Here is an 18022-nt window from a genome sequence, read left to right as displayed (position 1 = left end):
TGCCATCCTCTTGGCCAGCGTCTGATGTACAAGTCATGGCAATCCTCCTGGGACTTAACAGCGTACACTATATTGTTCTGTTTGTGCCGGGGCACTCGATCCTTGGGGTGGACCAATTTCTGGCGCAGCGTATTTTGGGATTTTAAAGCAACTGAGACGCAGTGTTTGGAAAGTACTTGTCTCAACTCACAGAAAATTGAATCAGCCTTTGAGTCTCAACTGTTCTGATACTCCCACCACAAACGGAATCGTCACTGGTTTACACTAAGGTAGTTGTTGTCCTTCTCCTGTCTTCGATCAGTTGGTGCACTGTTTGGGCGTCTTCCTGGCTTTGACTAATGCCCAGTTAGGATACCCACACTTAAACAGGGCCTGTTTAATGTGGGATTCCTCCACTTCCCCCGGCAGCTATGTTGGTGGGGACATTCTGTGATTGCAACTATTCCCCAATCCTCTGTGAATCATACACATGGCCATTGAAACTCTAGTTAATGCTCACACCTGTTAGGATATGAATCCAGTCATTGGTTTTGGGTCGTTATGCCACTGTGTTGTTTATAAGGGTGGGGACAGCTGCAGTCAGTTGAGACAAAGTTACTTGGATGAGTGATGAAACATTTCTCCCACTAAAGGTTGTGTCCAGATGAACTGATTCACCTTTCTGTGGTTTCCTTACCTAGATTATTGGGGATGCATAAAGATATCTGAAGGGAGATTTAAGTGTCCATTATTTTTCACTTTATTAGTCATTTCATTTCATGTATGGAAGCACATGAAATGAAACGAAATATCGTTTCACTAAGCCCACAGCAGTGCAACACAAAGACAAAAACACATATCCAAAAACTACTACAACTTCAAGATCACACATACTAACTATCCAAAAACTACTAGAACTTCAAGAACACACATACCAACTAACACATATAGTTTGTGCATCACGCACTCATCAGCTGCCAATGTGATTCGCATTGAATCACATTGGCAGCTGATGAGTGCGCAATGCATGAAACAAGCTTGTACTGAAATACATTAAAGTTTTTTTTCCTTAAATCTGTCTTAATATTCTGCTCCTCATTTGTTGAGCACTTTTATCTACACCATTGATTGTTTCCAGAAAAAAGGCTATATATATATATATATACACACACACACACACACACTATATATATATATATATATATATATATATATATATATATATATATATATATATAACTTTGTTAAAAAAAACACTCAGCGATAGGAAAACCGCTCAACAAATCAGGAGCAAAATAATCCAGTGATTCAAGTAAATTCTTTATGTGAAAGTACAAGCCTGTTTCATGCCATAAGCAATGACAGCTGGTGATTGCTTATGGCATGAAGCAGGCTTGTACTGTCTCATAAAGAATATATAATTCACAGACAAAGGTTGAGAACCTGGAACTGATGGAATGCTACTATAACAGCAGACCCCAGGAGAGGGGCTATATGAAGCGTATGTGGGAACTGTGGACCAGTAAAAGACCTACTTTCACACTGGCTCAGAAGCAACTAGTGGCTCAGTCCTCGAACATCAATAGAAAGAAGCTGCTGTCACAACTTGAGATGGAGAGGCTCCAACAGGATGACTCTACAATTCAGCACCCTGAATGGCTACCCAGTAGGCAGGAGATACATGAGAATGGACTCCACCAACCAGTTGAAACAATCCTACCAGCCATGACAGCTACTGAGTTTCAAATGAGAATCATGGCCAGACTAAAGACAGTCAACCCCTGGGCTCAGCTTCCATGACTCAGTAACAAAGTACCATCACAAAGCCTGCTTACGGATGTGAACACAGCCTTACAGAATATCTCGGCTGCCACCATAACAGAAACCAGCGAGCTTATATATGCCACTGCAACCGTAATCCTAGAGATGCTTGGGTACATGAAAAAAAACACAGGTCACCAACAGTACCCTCCATGGAAGAGAAGGCTGGAAGCCAAGATCAAAGCATCTTGGAGAGATGTTAGCCAGTTAACAGAGGTGCAGAAAGGTGTGCTAAAAGACAGGCCCTGGTTGAAGAAGTACAGAAAAATGTCCACAAGTGAGGCCCTGGAAACTGCCAAACAAAGGCTCACAACTGTGGCTGCCAGGCTGAAGAGATACACTAAAGAATCAGAAGCCAAAGCGTGAAATGGCCTGTTTCTCAAAGAACAATCCAAAGTGTACCCCCAACTGCAGAGTAACAAGGGAACATCAGACTCAACCAGAGCAGAGACCAAGCGATACTGGAAGGATATATGGGAAAAGGAGGCATCACACAAAACCAATGCCCAGTGGCTGGTGGACCTAAGAGCAGACCACAGTAATATCTCAAAACAAGAGCCAGTTATCATCACAACAGCAGACATCCAACAGCAAGTCTCAAGCATAAAGAGTGATGGTTGAGAATGACAGAGCTAAGATCCTGTGGAACTTTAAGTTACAGACTGACAAGCAGGTGCTGGCTGACCAACCAGACATTGTGGTGGTCAACAAGGAACTGAAGACCGCAGTAGTAATTGATGTGGCAATCCTGAGCAATGGCCACATCAGGAAGAAAGCGCATGAGAAGCTAGAGAAATACCAAGGGCTGAGGGAAGAACTAGATCGGATGAGGAAGGTGAAATCCACAGTAGTCCCAGTGGTAATAGGAGCACTAGGGGCTGTAACCTCCAAACTGGGAGAGTGGCTCCAACAGATTACAGGAACAACATCTGAGGTCTCTGTCCAGAAGAGTACAGTCCTAGGAACAGCTAAGATACTGTGCAGAACCCCCAAACGCCCGGGCCTCTGGTAGAGGACCTGATCTTGATGAAGACACACACCACCCGAAATCTCTATGATGGTCACAATCGTTCTTTTTCACATGTCCAAATATGATATATTCATCTGTGGAAACAGAAGAGAGAAGGAGAGCCATGGTGAGTCAACATGTCTCAGTCCATGGTTTATAGAAAAGGTGACGCTGATGGGCTGAAACATTCATTTATCTATACTGAACGAACTGGCTGATTGTCCTTGAATGCAGAGGGCTGACAGTTTGTGTATTTATGTGCTTGTGTGTGTATGCTTGTGTGTGTGCGCGTGTGTGCACGCGGGCAGCAACATTGTTGACCACTCAGGTCAATACGCAGTTGATGAATTGTGTTTTGGTTCAGCCCTTATGTCATCGCTGTATCTCTTCTATCACTCCTGAGTAACACTATCTCCCAGTTTAGTGCCTGCTTCTCTCCCTCACTCTCACACTTTCATTCTCTCTCTCTCTCTCTCTCTCTCTCTCTCTCTCTCTCTCTCTCTCTCTCTCTCTCTCTCTCTCTCTCTCTCTCTCTCTCTCTCTCTCTCTCTCACCCCCCTCTATTCTTTTCTTGCTCTTTCTCTTTATTTTGATGCCTCTGACAAGTCTACCTGCATCAAAATACTCCTCTCCAAGCAGTTTTTGTTTACTAGTTACCTTTTTAAAAATGGGATAAGTAATGTAACTATTTTAATTACTTCATCAAAGTGATGTAACTCATTACATTTGATCACTTGTGATTGCTTTTCTAACAAATGTTTTAAACTGGGCAATAAAGCTGAAAAGTCCCTAAAACACATTTAAACCAGACAATGTAAACCACACAACAGGCCCTGGTTGAAGAAGACTCAATACTGATTATTGTCAAACCTTTTTTTATTTTACCGAAAAGAATGTAATTGGATATAACCCCCTTCTAATCACTAACATTTTGATTACTAACTGTAATTTAATTACATATTCTTTCTCAGAAACTGTAACAGATTACAATTACGTTTATTTCCTAATTTAATTATGTAATGCCGTTACATATACGTAGTTACTCCCCAACACTGGACTTATGTGTGACGCATGTGCTTGCCTTTGCCTTGGAAATTAGTTCACATCAGTGCATTATTTGTCTGTTATCCAACATAAAGACAAACATTTGCCTATGGCTGTTTTTTGGTAGTGTTCCATGATTTTGTTGATTTATTTTTTGGTGCATTTTATGGCTGTTGAATCTGATTCTGTACATAGCACTTCCCTTAATTAATGACTTTTGGAATCCCTTATGACACCTAAAGAACCTAAATTGTAAAGAACCTATAGTTGAATCAGTTAATGGCACGCCATGTGTGTGTGTGTGTGTGTGTGTGTGTTTGTGTTTTTCTCTGTGTGAATGTTTGTGTGTACCCATCTTTGTGTTAGTGTTTGTAATGAGAGTGTGAGTGGGTAGAGGGTTGCTCAGAAAACATACCTCTCCCTTTGCATATGTCTCATAAACAAGATATCACTCCTTTTTTATATACATCTACAGAAACAGATCAACAAACCATTAAAACCTATAAAAATAATCGCTACAACAATAATGTAAAGGAAAGAGATTCTCAGTTTCAGATCGTACCTGACACACAGACCACGCATGTAGTGATCAGAGGATTTATTCATCCTCTTGAATATCAGAGAAGTATGCGGTCTTTGACATTTCTGTCTCATCTGCCACTTAATTACATCAGCTTTTGGAAAAGTGAAAGGGCAGCCGAGGAGAATATGGGGAAGAGATACGAGGACGGAGGAGGTCAGGGAGAGACGGAATATGGAGATGTGAAAATGAGAGTTAGGTGAAGAGAGAATCTTGCAGTGGAGATGAGCTTGGAGGGAGAAAGTGCAAAATGGGGAGGTAGTGAGAGATTCAATTAGATTCACACGTACATTTTTTTTGAAGAGATAACTGCACACTTAAATGAGTTTTTCAAAGTGAGAAACTGAAGTACATTACTTCATTTCAATGACAAACATTAGTCTTTGATGAAATCCCAATGGTTGTCTGATATCAGCTGTGATAATATCCACTTTTCCTGTAATAAATCTGCCAACACTGCACCTCTGCAGGATAAATTCTGCAATGGGCAATTCAGTCCTGAATGCTTGTGTGTCCAATACTTCTGTCCACAGACACATCACCCATGTAAAAAAAGAAAGAAATAAACATATGGGGGAGATGCATGCATCATAAAGTTGGGTATTTGTAGAATAACCAAGATCACTGCATACTTTCAGTTTGTTAATAGTTGATCCCAGAGCTCTCCCAGCAGAGTCAACAGGGACCCAATTCCAACCTTACAAGTCATAAATTTATCAGGAAAGAAACCCACATATTTACGTGCACTAACATATTCTAAAATGACTGAGCCAAAATGAATTCTTTGTGTACTTCTGTCAGTACCTTTCCTTCTGAAATGCATTATTTGTGTTTTACTCCTATTTATTGCTAATCTCCACTGATAACACCACAAACCAGCCATGATTAAGATATTCTGTAGGTCAGACTCAGACAGTGAAATTATATCATCCGCATATAATAAAACACCCAATTTAATATCATCCAAGCATATGCCTAAATTAATCTGTAGAGCTAAGTCATTCACAAATAGTGCAAAAGGAGTCACCTTGTTCTACACCAAAAGTTGTCAAGTCAGTCAGTAAACAAATCGTTGATGTTAAGACAGGCAACTGGGCAAATATACAAGGTCTGGATTGTTTTATAGACTCTTCCATCCACCCCCTGCTTCAATAAATTTAAAGGCAAGCTAATTTCTTTTAATCCAGTCAAACACCTTTTGAAAGTCAACAAAACATACAAAAGTGGATTTGCCTTTGGTAATTCTAGTTAGTTGATGCTGAATGAACGATACAGGCTTGTTTCTTTCTGAATCCATTCTGCTCATCAACAAGATACTGTCCCATTTCTAAATACCGTGTGAGCCTGTAGTTCAGTGTGTTAGAATACAGTTTGTAAACTGTACTGAGGAGGCTGATGCTCCTATAATTAAGGGGTATTCTGGGGTCATTCTTCGATGACTTTGGAACAGGTTTAATAATGGACTTGTACAATACTGAAGGGATAATACCATGTCCAAAGCATGTCTTGAAAAGATAAAAGAGGACCTCTAAGAGATGTGGAGACTATAAAGCTTCATTTGGGATAACTTCTATTCCAGATGCTTTCTTCAGTTTTGCTTTGTCTACAGCCCTTTTAACTTTTTTTATGGTAATGTCATGGTTTACAAATGTATTTGGGCTATAACCTGGTATATACATAGCCATCTCCAACTTACATTTTGTAGCACAGACATCGTTTGAGAACGCATCCTCAAAACCAGGTGAGAAGTATTCTGATTCTGATATGGTTTCCTTAAAATAAATCTGCACAGTCTTTCTTCCATTTTCCAAGCACTACCTCTTTTTTGTTTTCAGTTTCACCGTTATCTCATATCATTTCTTTTGGGATTTAAAAAAAAATTCTTAGGGCCCAATTTATTTATCCATCCATCCATTATCCTAACCACTTATTCTGCTGTCAGGGTCGTGGGGATGCTGGAGCCTATCCCAGCAGTCATTGGGCGGCAGGCGGGGAGAGACACCTTGGACAGGCTGCCAGGCCATCACACAGGGCCCACACACACACACACACACACACACACACACACACACACACACACCTAGGGACAATTTTTAATGCAGCCAATTCATCTGACCTGCATGTCTTTGGACTTTGTTGGACTTATTTTGGACAATTTATTTATATATTTCCAAAATCGTTGTGAGTTCTTACTTTGTAATCGAGGCAAATGTCATGCGTGTCCTCTTTTGAACTGCCTTTTGTAGAGCTGTGTACTTATCAAAAATAATTGAGTTTGGCTGTATTGTTCCCTAAATTGCCTTCTGATCAATGGGTGCTTACGTGGGTGCTGTCTTTTATCATTCCAAAGTCCTTTTGAGTTCTGCATTCCAATATGTCTTAGTCCTACCCATTTTCTGGTATGTCCCTTTCTGACATGAAAGATCAGATTTTGTGCGTAGGTACATATTCATTTTCCTACACATTATATCACAAAATAATCCATACCTACTACTACTACTTTCAGCTGCTGTTGTTAGGGGTCGCCACAGCGGATCATCCATTTCCATTTATTCCTGCCCTCTGCATCTTTCTCTGTCACACCAGCCACCTGCATGTCCTCTCACCACATCCATAAACCTCCTCTTTGGCTTTCTTCTTTGCCTCTTCCCTGGCAGTTCCATATTCAGCATCATTCTCCCAATATACCCAGCATCTCTCCCCCACACATGTCCAAGCCATCTCAATCTTGTCTCTCTTGCTTTATCTCCAAACCGTCCAACCTGAGCTGTCCCTCTAATATAATCGTTCCTAATCCTGTCCTTCTTTGTCACTCCCAGTGAAAATCTTAGCATCTTCAACTCTGCCACCTCCAGCTCTGCCTCCTGTCTTTTCGTCAGTGCCACTGTCTCCAAACCATATAACATAGCTGGTCTCACAGCCATCTTGTAAATCTTCCCTTTAATGCTTGCTGGTATCCACCCTGCCTGCACTCTCTTCTTCACCTCGCTTCTGCACTCCCTGTTACTTTGGACAGTTGACCCCAAGTATTTAAACTCATATGCCTTCATCACCTCCACTCCTTCCATCCTCACCATTCCACTGTCCTCCCTCTCATTCACGCATAGGTATTCTGTCTTGCTCCTACTGACTTTCATTCCTCTTCTCTCCAGTGCATACCTCCACCTCTTCAGGCTCTCCTCCACCTGCTCCCTACTCTCACTACAGATCACAATGTCATCTGCAAACATCATAGTCCACGGAGATTCCTGCCTGATCTCATCCGTCAATCTGTTCATCACCATTGCAAACAAAAAAATGGCTCAGAGCCAATCCTTGATGTAATCCCACCTCCACCTTGAACCCATCTTTCTTTCCAACTGCACACCTCACCACTCTCACACTTCTCTCATACATACCCTGCACCATTCCTACATAGTACTTCTCTGCAGCTCCTGACTTCCTCATACATTACAACACCTCCTCTCTCGGCATCCTGTCATATGCTTTCTCTAAATCTACACGTAACTCCTTCTGGCCTTCTCTATACTTCTCAATCAACATTCTCAAAGCAAACATCGCATCTGTAGTGCTCTTTCGTGGCATGAAACCATACTGCTGCTCATTAATCATCACCTCTCCTCTTAACCTAGCTTCTATTACTCTTTCCCAAATCTTCATGCTGTGGCTGATCAACTTTATACCTCTGTAGTTGTTACAGTTCTGCACATCGCCCTTGTTCTTGAAAATCGGTACCAGTATGCTTCTTCTCCACTCCTCAGGCATCCTCTCACTTTCCAGGATTGTGTTAAACAATCTAGTTAAAAACTCCACTGCCATCTCTCCTAAACATCTCCATGCCTCCACAGGTATGTCATCAGGACCAACTGCCTTCTCACTCTTCATCCTCTTCATCGCTGCCTTCACTTCCTCTTTGCTAATCCACCTCACTTCCTGATTTACTATCCCCACATCATCCAACCTTCTCTCTCTCTCGCTCTCTCTCTCTCTCTTACTTTCTCTCTCTCTCATATTTTCTTCATTCATCAGCTCCTCAAAGTACTACTTCCACCTTCTCAACACACTCTCCTCACTTGTTGTCAACAGTTCCATCTCTATCCTTGATCGCCCTTATCTGCTGCACATCCTTCCCAGCTCCGTCCCTCTGTCTAGCCAATTGGTACAAGTCCTTTTCTCCTTCCTTAGTGTCTAACCTGTCATACAACTCACCATACGCCTTTTCCTTTGCCACTTCTCTCTTTGTACTCCTGTCTACTTTCTTCATCTCTCTGACTATCCCACTTCTTCTTTGCCAGCCTCTCCCTCTGTATAATTTGCTGTACTTCCTCATTCCACCGCCAAGTCCCCTTGTCTTCCTTCTTCTGTCCTGATGACACACACTAAGTACCTTCCTAGCTGTCTCCCTCACTATTTCTGCAGTGCTTGCCCAGCCATCCGGCAACTCTTCACTACCCCACCCAGCGCCTGTCTTAACTCCTCCCTGAACTCCACACAACAATCTTCCTTCTTCAACGTCCACCATTTGATCATTGGCTCTGCCTTCACTCTCTCCTCTTCTTGGTTTCCAAAGTAAGCAAACAAGCAAGCAACATTTTATTCATGTAGTGCTTTTAAAAACATACAGTTACAAAGTGTTTTACACTCCATACACAAAAAATTAATAAATACATAAAATAAATTGAATGATTATAAAAACATGGCATTGGGAGTAACAGACCAAGCTAAAAAATGAAACAAAACAGAAGTCGGGTGGGAATCATCCTACAGACCACCATCTGATGCTGCCTAGCTACGTTCTTCCCTGTCACCACCTTGCAGTCTCCAATCCCTTTCAGATCACGCCTTCTACATAAGATATAGTCCACTTGTGTGCACTTTCCTCCACTCTTATATGTCACCCTGTGTTCCTTCCTGTTCTTGAAATATGTATTCACCACAGCCATTTCCATCCTTTTCGAAAAAATTCCACCACCATTTGTCCTTCCACCTTTCTCTCCTTGACACCATAGATACCCATCACCTCCTCATCACCTCTGTTCCCTTCACTAACATGCTCATTGAAGTCCACTCCAATCACCATCCTCTCCCCCTTGGGCACGCTCTCCACCACTTCATCCAGCTCACTCCAGAATTCTTCATCTCTTCCATCTCACTCCCAACTTGCGGGGCATATGCGCTGATAATATTCATCAATACACCTTTAATTTCCAGCGTCATACTCATCACTCTATCCGACGCTCTCTTCACCTCCAACATAGTCTTGACATACACTTCCTTCAGAATTACCCCTACCCCATTTCTCCTGCCATCCGCACCATGGTAGAAGAGTTTGAACCCACCTCCGATGCTCCTGGCCTTACTTTCTTCCACCTGGTCTCTTGCACACACAGTATATCCACCTTCTTTCTCTCCATCATATCAGCCAGCTCTCTCTCTTTACCAGTCATTGTGCCAACATTCAAAGTTCTGACTCTCACCTCCACACTGCTACCCTTTCTCCTCTCCTGCTGCCTCTGGACATGCCTTCCCCCTCCCCTTCTGTTTTGCCCAACAGTAGCATCGTTTTCACTGGCACCCTGCTGGCGAACAGTACTGGTGGCGGTCGTTGGTAACCCGGGCCTCGACCAATCCTGTATGGAAATCTGTTTTATGATCCGCCTATTTGATTTGGCAAAGATTTTATGCCGGATGCCCTTCCTGACGTAACCCTCTCCATTTATCCGGGCTTGGACTGGCACTAAGAATGCACTGGCTTGTGCATCCTCAGTAACTGGGTTACAAAATAATCCATTCCAATTATCAATATTAATTTGTGTTTTCTTGCGTCCTTCTAATTTACTAGTAAGTTCCAGCAAAGCAAGACAACACATATTAGAAGAAAGGAAATTGTCTGGAAATATTATAGGTCGTTTTTTATTTGGAATGAACCCAGTGTCAACTTCAGAAGAATAAAGTCTTTTCCTCTAGGATCTCAGGTGGTAAATTGCAGGAGAAAACCCCCCAACTAGATTATACTTTAACTCCCAGTATTCCAAACGTATTCCTATTATACCATCCATGATTTTATTTATCAAGTTTATTCTAAAATGTTCCAACAGTGTTTTTTTTTTTAGATTATTTTCCACCTTTATTTCATAGCGATAGTAGGGAGAGACAGGAAAGGCAGGGGAGAGAGAGAGAGGATGACATGTAGCAAAGGGCCCAGGCTGGAACTCAGGCCACTAGTGTAAGGACTCAGCCTTATGTGGTACACGCTCTACCAGGTGAGCCACTGGGGTGCCCCCAACAGGTAGTTTTCAACCAAGATACCAACTCCTCCTGAGGCTTTTCTGACTCTTACATGTATCTTTCTATTTTTACCAAACCAGGAGTAGCCTGGAAAATCAATCTGACCATCGCGTTATTTTAATGAAATGATATCAGGGTTTAGATTCTGCAGTAGTAAGATTCTGAGTTTACAGTTCAAGCTAGTCCAGCCATTAATGTTCCACTGTGCCGGGGACAAACAAAAAGGATCGACCGTGCTTACATTTTGGGCAGATCCTCCTCAGCCTCTTTTTCCTGCAGGAGCTGAGACTGCTTGGGCAGTGGCAGCTGCAGATGCTTTGGAGTTGGTCCACTTCATCAGACAGCCACTCCTCGAGATATAAACGTCCTTTCTGAATGATATCTCATGAAGAAGCGTTTTAATGTTGAACTCAAGGATCTGATCAGTGTGGGATTTGGCTAATCTCAAATAAACATTTTTAAACCGGTTGTAGCACATCAGCTTTTTTGTACACCTAAGCACAACTACCTTGTCGCACTCCATAAAAAAGGTGGCTTTCACCACTCCTGAGCTGGGTCCTCTTGTTCACATTCTCAGCACTCCAATTCTGGTACAGGGTTACCTTCCAGACCAATCTCCAGAAGCTTTCATTTTTTTATTCAAGTCCTCCCCATCATCATAAGGCAGGCCCATCACGATGATTGACACATCAGGAACAAGTTTATTAAAGAGTTTGGGGCTGGTTGACCGTATTTCTTCTCATAGCAAATCCAGCCACAATTTTAAGATACCAATTTCCAGGTCAATGCTTTCCCTTATTTTTTGAACGGACTTCTTGAGCTTAACTTTCACAGTCCCCCCCCCCCCCCCAGGGATCCATGCATGCTCTCCACTTTGCTGTTACACTAGCTCTTAATGTTATCCATTTTTGTTTGTAGTAGCTTCATCTCTTTCAGCAACACGTTGTTTCTTTGTCTTCACCCTTGTCCTATGCCCAGTGGCGCGTTAATTGATTTTTCCGCCATGGTAGCTAATTATCAATTAGCTTTGTCATTTGTCCAGCAAATGTAGTGACCTTGTTTCATAAATGTTTATCCACCAGAATTCTGTTTGTAACTTGCATTCTTTGTCGTGGTTGTATTAGTTTTGACTACATTTAGTCACAGACACCAGCGTACACCTGGTGCCTGGCAGCCAGCTTGAATTGGCCGCTATGGCAGAGGGGACAAAACTTCTGCCAATGAATGATTATCACTGTAAAGCATTGGCTCATGATGATCTGCCACTTGTTTCTTGCATGATATCTCTTTTTTCTTGTTTCACTGTGGGGTCCTTGCTTTCATATGGCTGGTAGGCAAGGGATTTTCCTATGGGGGCGGTTTTGGTTGGCTCCTTTCCCTGGTCAGCGTTGTCTGTGGCTGCATTCTACTGCAAATGATCATGAATTTATACCCGAAAGTTATGGAGACATGGCATGGAGGAACACATCAGAGAGTCAAAAGGGAAAGACAGGAGTGAGAAAAAGGGAGAGGTGGATGGGAGGACATGATGGAAAGCATTAAGAAAAAGTGTGCCAGTGAGATTATGGGAGTGTGAGATGGAAGAATAGGGTGGAAAGACAGGAGGACTAGTGCAATTATGAAACTATGAACTCATAGTGAATAGATATTAAGTAAGATTATGGGTACAGGGCACTTAGGGTAGAAAAATAGATATGGAAATAGACCAGATATCTTGTAGGACTCTGCATGGATAAAGGGGAAGGAAAAGACACAGGAGTGGGTGGAAAGCCCACCAATGAGCTAGAGTAGGGTTAAAGGGGGGGGGTGAGTGAAAGGTGGATATTGAATTAAAAAGGGCAGAGGAGGAGGAGAGGGGGAAGTGAATATATGGGATTGTGAGGTGAAAGAGTAGGGAGGAGTGAAAATTGAGTTGTGAAGTTGTGATGCCAGCGAGGTGTCATCACTGCCAGAGCCAATCCAGAGCATTAGAAACGAGGGCCATTTTGATGCTGTTCCATGTCCTACTAGGAATTCACATACTGTATACACACACACACACACACACACACACACACACACACGCACAATCAATCCCAACACATTGAATCTCTTCAAAGCTCTAGGAGCATCATTCTGAGGCTTGCCCTTCAGAGATCAACATAACAAATGGTCCTTCTCTCATTCCTCGTTATAGATGATATTGGTTTTGCATCTGACATTCTATTGACTGAACCATAGTGTTAGCAGGGCGCTCCCTTTTCCTGTTGTTCAGCCTTTGGGTATAGATGTAGCTGCCCAGTACTTTTCACATTTCAGCCACTAATCACATGCGCGTAATGTACTCATAATGCCCTGATGTGTGCGCCACACAGTGACAAATTAAGCATTGACGCAAAATACAAGAAAGCCGGAAATTAATTCACCTGGCGAGCTCCCTGAGGCCAGCAGAAACAACTTGAGGACAATCAACTGTGTAGGTTTGAAGGTGTGTGTGTGTGTGTGTGTGTGTGTGTGTGTGTGTGTGTGTGTGTGTGTGTGTGTGTGTGTGTGTGTGTATGACTGTATCATGTTGTGGGAGCTAATTGCCCTTTTCTCCAAAAGCTAAAGATTTTACAGACACAATTATGATTTTGCAGTTGGAGGCATTTAAAGGTGATGAATGTAGCTTTTGAAATGCTGACAATAATATGTGACAAAAAAAGCACTAATTGACTATTAAATGTTTGCTGCAACCTGCATGTGTTGTGCTGGAGTAGTAGTGGAGGCATATTGTGCTTTTAGTATCACAAGTTTGATTGGCAAATTAAAGTAATTGGTTTTCATGTCAAGGGAGCCCCCCATAATTGTTTTTTGTGTCAGCAGCAGGTGTCCATTGCATCTGAAATGTAATTTTTTTAATAATGTAAATGAAAGTTTTCCCTCTATTTGGCTATTACTGATTCAAAACACAATATGAAACACGGATGTAGACGGTGGAGTTAAAACCAACTGCTACACCAATAAAGAGCTGGTGAAGATGACAGACAGCTAGCCTGTCTCATAAAGTCGTCTAATTTCCTGCTAATATCTGATACAATCCTCTCCATCATGATGCATCTCGGATAGCAACTGATATACCCTTAGCTACTTCATATTGACGGTAGCCTATTTATTTTCCATTACTGTTTGAACTAACCCTGCAGGGAAAGCAATATTGGCTTGCAATCTTATGTAGTTTGACCATCCATCCATTATCCAAAACGCCCATCCAACTTAGGATCAAAGGATGTTGGAGCCTATCCCAGCAGTCATTAGGCATCAGGCGAGGAGACACCCTGGACAGGCCGCCAGTCCATCACAGAGCCGACACACACACATTCACACATAGGGACAATTTAGTACGGTCAATTCACCTGACCAACATGTCTTTGGACTGTGGGAGGAAGCTGGAGCACCTGGAGGAAACCCACACAGACACGGGGAGACATGTAAACTCCACACAGCGGACGACATGTCACTATTTACGACGTGTGTTGGTGGCATTATTTCCTTCGCCAAGTTCATTGCTCTGTTCTAGAAGCACACCAGCATTCTCCAGTGTAGCATAATAGTCTAAACTTGACTTTTGATTATTGCCAACATGTCTGGTCACAGACGCTGTTTCAGACGCACCACCATGACTACCGTTGCTGTATTTACAGGCGTTGGACAGCGGCCATTTTAAATTGTTTGAAAAATAGTGTTAAAAGTTGTTAAAATGTTAATTTTGGTGTCAGTTAGTGTCTTAACAGACAAACTAACATATGCAATGCATTAATATCTCAACTGGGTATTGATCTTGACAGAATATAGAGTTTAAAAACCGTGGTTGTTCTAGTAGTTTTTAAGTTCCAGTCGTTGTTTGAGCCTGTTTCAATATCCATTTTCAGTTCTTCTTTTGCATTTCACGTTTTATAAGGCTTATTACATTTGTTAGATTAATCAATCAAGTTGCATTATATAGCAATATGTTGTTTTCCGTTTTGTTTTTCAGGTAATATTTTCACTTTTTCTATTTTGCTATTCAAGTTCGACCATATCTCTCTGAAGTTTAGTTAAAAATAGTATTATAGTTGTTAAAATGTTAGTTTTGGTGTCAGTCTTTTCCTAACAGACATGCTAACATTTGCAATGCGTTAATATCTGAATTGGATATGTATCTTGACAACATATAGAGTTTAAAAACCGGCCGTCATTTTGACAGCCCATGGTCGTTTTAGGTAGGAGTGAAATCCCAGTCTTTCTAGCGTTTTAAAGAGTGACTGCATCGGCTCTAGAAATTGTGAGTCAAAGAATCTTGCCTGCCAACACAGGACATACAACATCCATTTAAGCATACAGCATAACTGTGGTTAGAGCATGCTCTGTGTGCAGGAGGTTCAGGCTCATTACAGTGAGTCATTCTTAAATTTGTTGAGTAATTAATAAATGTATTGCTTCAGCAATACACATACCAAAATTGGAACGATACAGTAGTTCGACCAGTGATTTTAAAAAAAAAGGACAAAGACAATAGACAACAAGTCTGTGATAAAGAGACCGAAAACAAAACAAACAAAAAAAAACCCTTTTTTTTCTTTCACCCTTTTTCTCCCCAATTGTATCAGGCCCACTCTTCCAAGCCATCCCGGTTGCTGCTCACCCCCTCTGCCGATTCGGGGAGGCTGCAGACTACCACGTCTCCTCCGATACTTGTGGTGTCACCAGCTGCTTCTTTTCACCTGACAGTGAGGAGTTTCGCCAGGGGATGTAGCGCGTGGGAGGGTCATGCTATTCTCCCAAGTTCCCCCTCCTCCCCGAACAGGCGCCCCCACCGACCAGAGGAGGCGCTAGTGCAGCAACTAGCACACATACCCACATCCGGAGCTCCCTGTGTTGGTAGGCAATGGAATAGACTGCTTCGCTCCCCAGACGCCCCCCCCCAAAAAAAAAATCTTGAGTGCCATTGTTGTACACATTATATTCACTTTTCCCCATAGCAATGTGTTTTAGTCGATGGGATCTTGTGAAATCAGAAGAGATTGCGTCTGTTTTCAGCACTGAGCTGGTAAGCCAATGATCAGAAGTACTGATGAAAGGATACGGACAGCATTCAAATAAATTCCAGTGAGATTCTCTTGTGTATGTTGTTGGTCCTCCCTATTATCATATATATACAACCGCAGGTTATTGGGAAGCCATGTACAGTAAGAGAGCAGGAAGGGTTTCACCAGGCTCGAGATACGTGCAGGTTTAGAGGCGAGACAGTTAAATGATAACAGCTGGCAAGATAACAGAGTTAATTTCCGTCCCATCATGATGGATTTTACTCAACTGCATTTGTTTGGGGCCACCGAAGATAGTGGCTGATATAAAAATACAACTTGGTGATATGCAGTGTGATATGGAGCGACTGGTAGCCCGCCACCAAATGAAACTAACCTGGCTGTGATGACCGATGCAGACTGACGTCAAAGTCTGTTGCTGTCAACACTGAATGTTGTTTACTGTGACCTTGAAGGGGGGAAATTTATCAGTATATCTTCAAACATTTCCAAATACATCTCAATAAGTACGTGCAAATGACAACACAAACGTAAACACACTAAAAACGCTAAAAACGGAAAAAAATAAATGTTAAAACCTTGAATCCCTTCTCTTTTCAACTCATTCACACTGTGTGCGTGTGTGTGTGTGTGTGTGTGTGTGTGTGTGTGTGTGTGTGTGTGTGTGTGTGTGTGTGTGTGTGTGTGTTCCTTTAAGGGCTATATTAAGAGTGTAGTATGTGCAGAAATCGGCTCATCTAGTATTTGATAAGCCCTATTCAACTGTATTCAATCTCTTTTGACTGTTCAGTACACACACACACACACACACACACACACACACACACAGAGGGTTGTAAAAGGGAATGGTACGTTGGCGGTGTCAGGAGGGAGGTGGTTATCAGGGGATGGGTGTTTATGGCCCAGTGAAACAGAATTGCCTCTAGAAGTGGTTTTGCTGTCTGAATCTGTACAGCATTTGGGGGGAGAGGAAGAGAGAGGACGCTGCAGAGACACAGACAGACAGACAAAAATTAGAAGGAGGGGGGGTAGTGAGATGGAAACATGAAGTGTGAACTTCTCACTTGTTCTACATTACCCTCAAGCAAAGACAAGACACACTAATAAATGTATAAAAAAAACCCACATACACACAAATAAAAAGATGTATTTCTCGGTTGGGCTTTTTTATTAGCTTTATTCCAGTGGAAGGCTGTTAAGACAGGGACCGGACAGCTTACTTAGGACAACTTGTCATACAAACAGGCACACACATGCAATTGCGATTTTTTTTAAGTCATTGGTGGTACACCATATTTGCACACATGTATTTGTGCTCCTGTACCCTCGCTCTGTCTCTCTCACACATGGACGCATGAACAACACGTCATGCTCCCACTGTGATCCGAGAGCCCTGATTGCCACATTTCCATCCAAAGTTCCCAGAACTTTTGGTCCCAGTAACTACCTTTCGAGGAACTAAGAGCTTCCTTCAGCCCATCATTATTTATGTTTCCTGCGCGGTCTGAAGACCCACAAAGATTACGCAAATTAGTCCTCTGGCGTATGAAAAAGCTACAGCTGTTTTACAGCAGCATGTCAGTTTTCTGTCTAGTAATGTTTTTTCTTCCCTTAATCAAAAATATTTGAATGATCGTGAGAACAAAAAAGAAAGACTGATATTGGTCGGCATTACCACAGAGCTCTAAAAGCTGTTTAGCAAATATATCATTTCAATGGAGCACAAATGCATCCATCCATCCATCCATTATCTGTGCCGTTTATCCTGCTCTCAGGGTCACGGGGATGCTGGAGCCTATTCCAGCAGTCATTGGACGGCAGGTGAGGAGACACCCTGGACACGCCGCCAGGCCATCACAGGGCCCATTTCTATTTGTTGAAATGGTTAACCTCTTAACTTTCCCTATCAGTTTACACAGCTAATCTCACATAATTCACAGCATTGGGCTATATGCATCACCTGTCACCCCCAGCTTTTAAGAGAGCTTTCTAGACTCAACCACACTGGTCATAAAAAGGTAGAGGTCACAAAAAGGAAACTTTAAAGTGTAGGGAGATAATGTTTGGCCTCCAAATTAAACAGCCAATCCACTATGAAACCAAATACTAAAAGGATTAATATAGTTTTGCCTCTAACTTAAACAGCCAAACCACTATGAAACAAATTTATAAAAGTGGAGATAAAGTGAATGGTATATGGTATTGAGAGGGGTGGACTGTGAGTCTGTCAAAAATAAGCAATTGGAGGGTCCCAGA

Source organism: Lampris incognitus, chromosome 3 (assembly GCF_029633865.1).
Source record: "Lampris incognitus isolate fLamInc1 chromosome 3, fLamInc1.hap2, whole genome shotgun sequence".
Classification (NCBI taxonomy): Eukaryota; Metazoa; Chordata; class Actinopteri; order Lampriformes; family Lampridae; genus Lampris; species Lampris incognitus.
Note: the sequence above shows the minus strand (reverse complement) of the source record.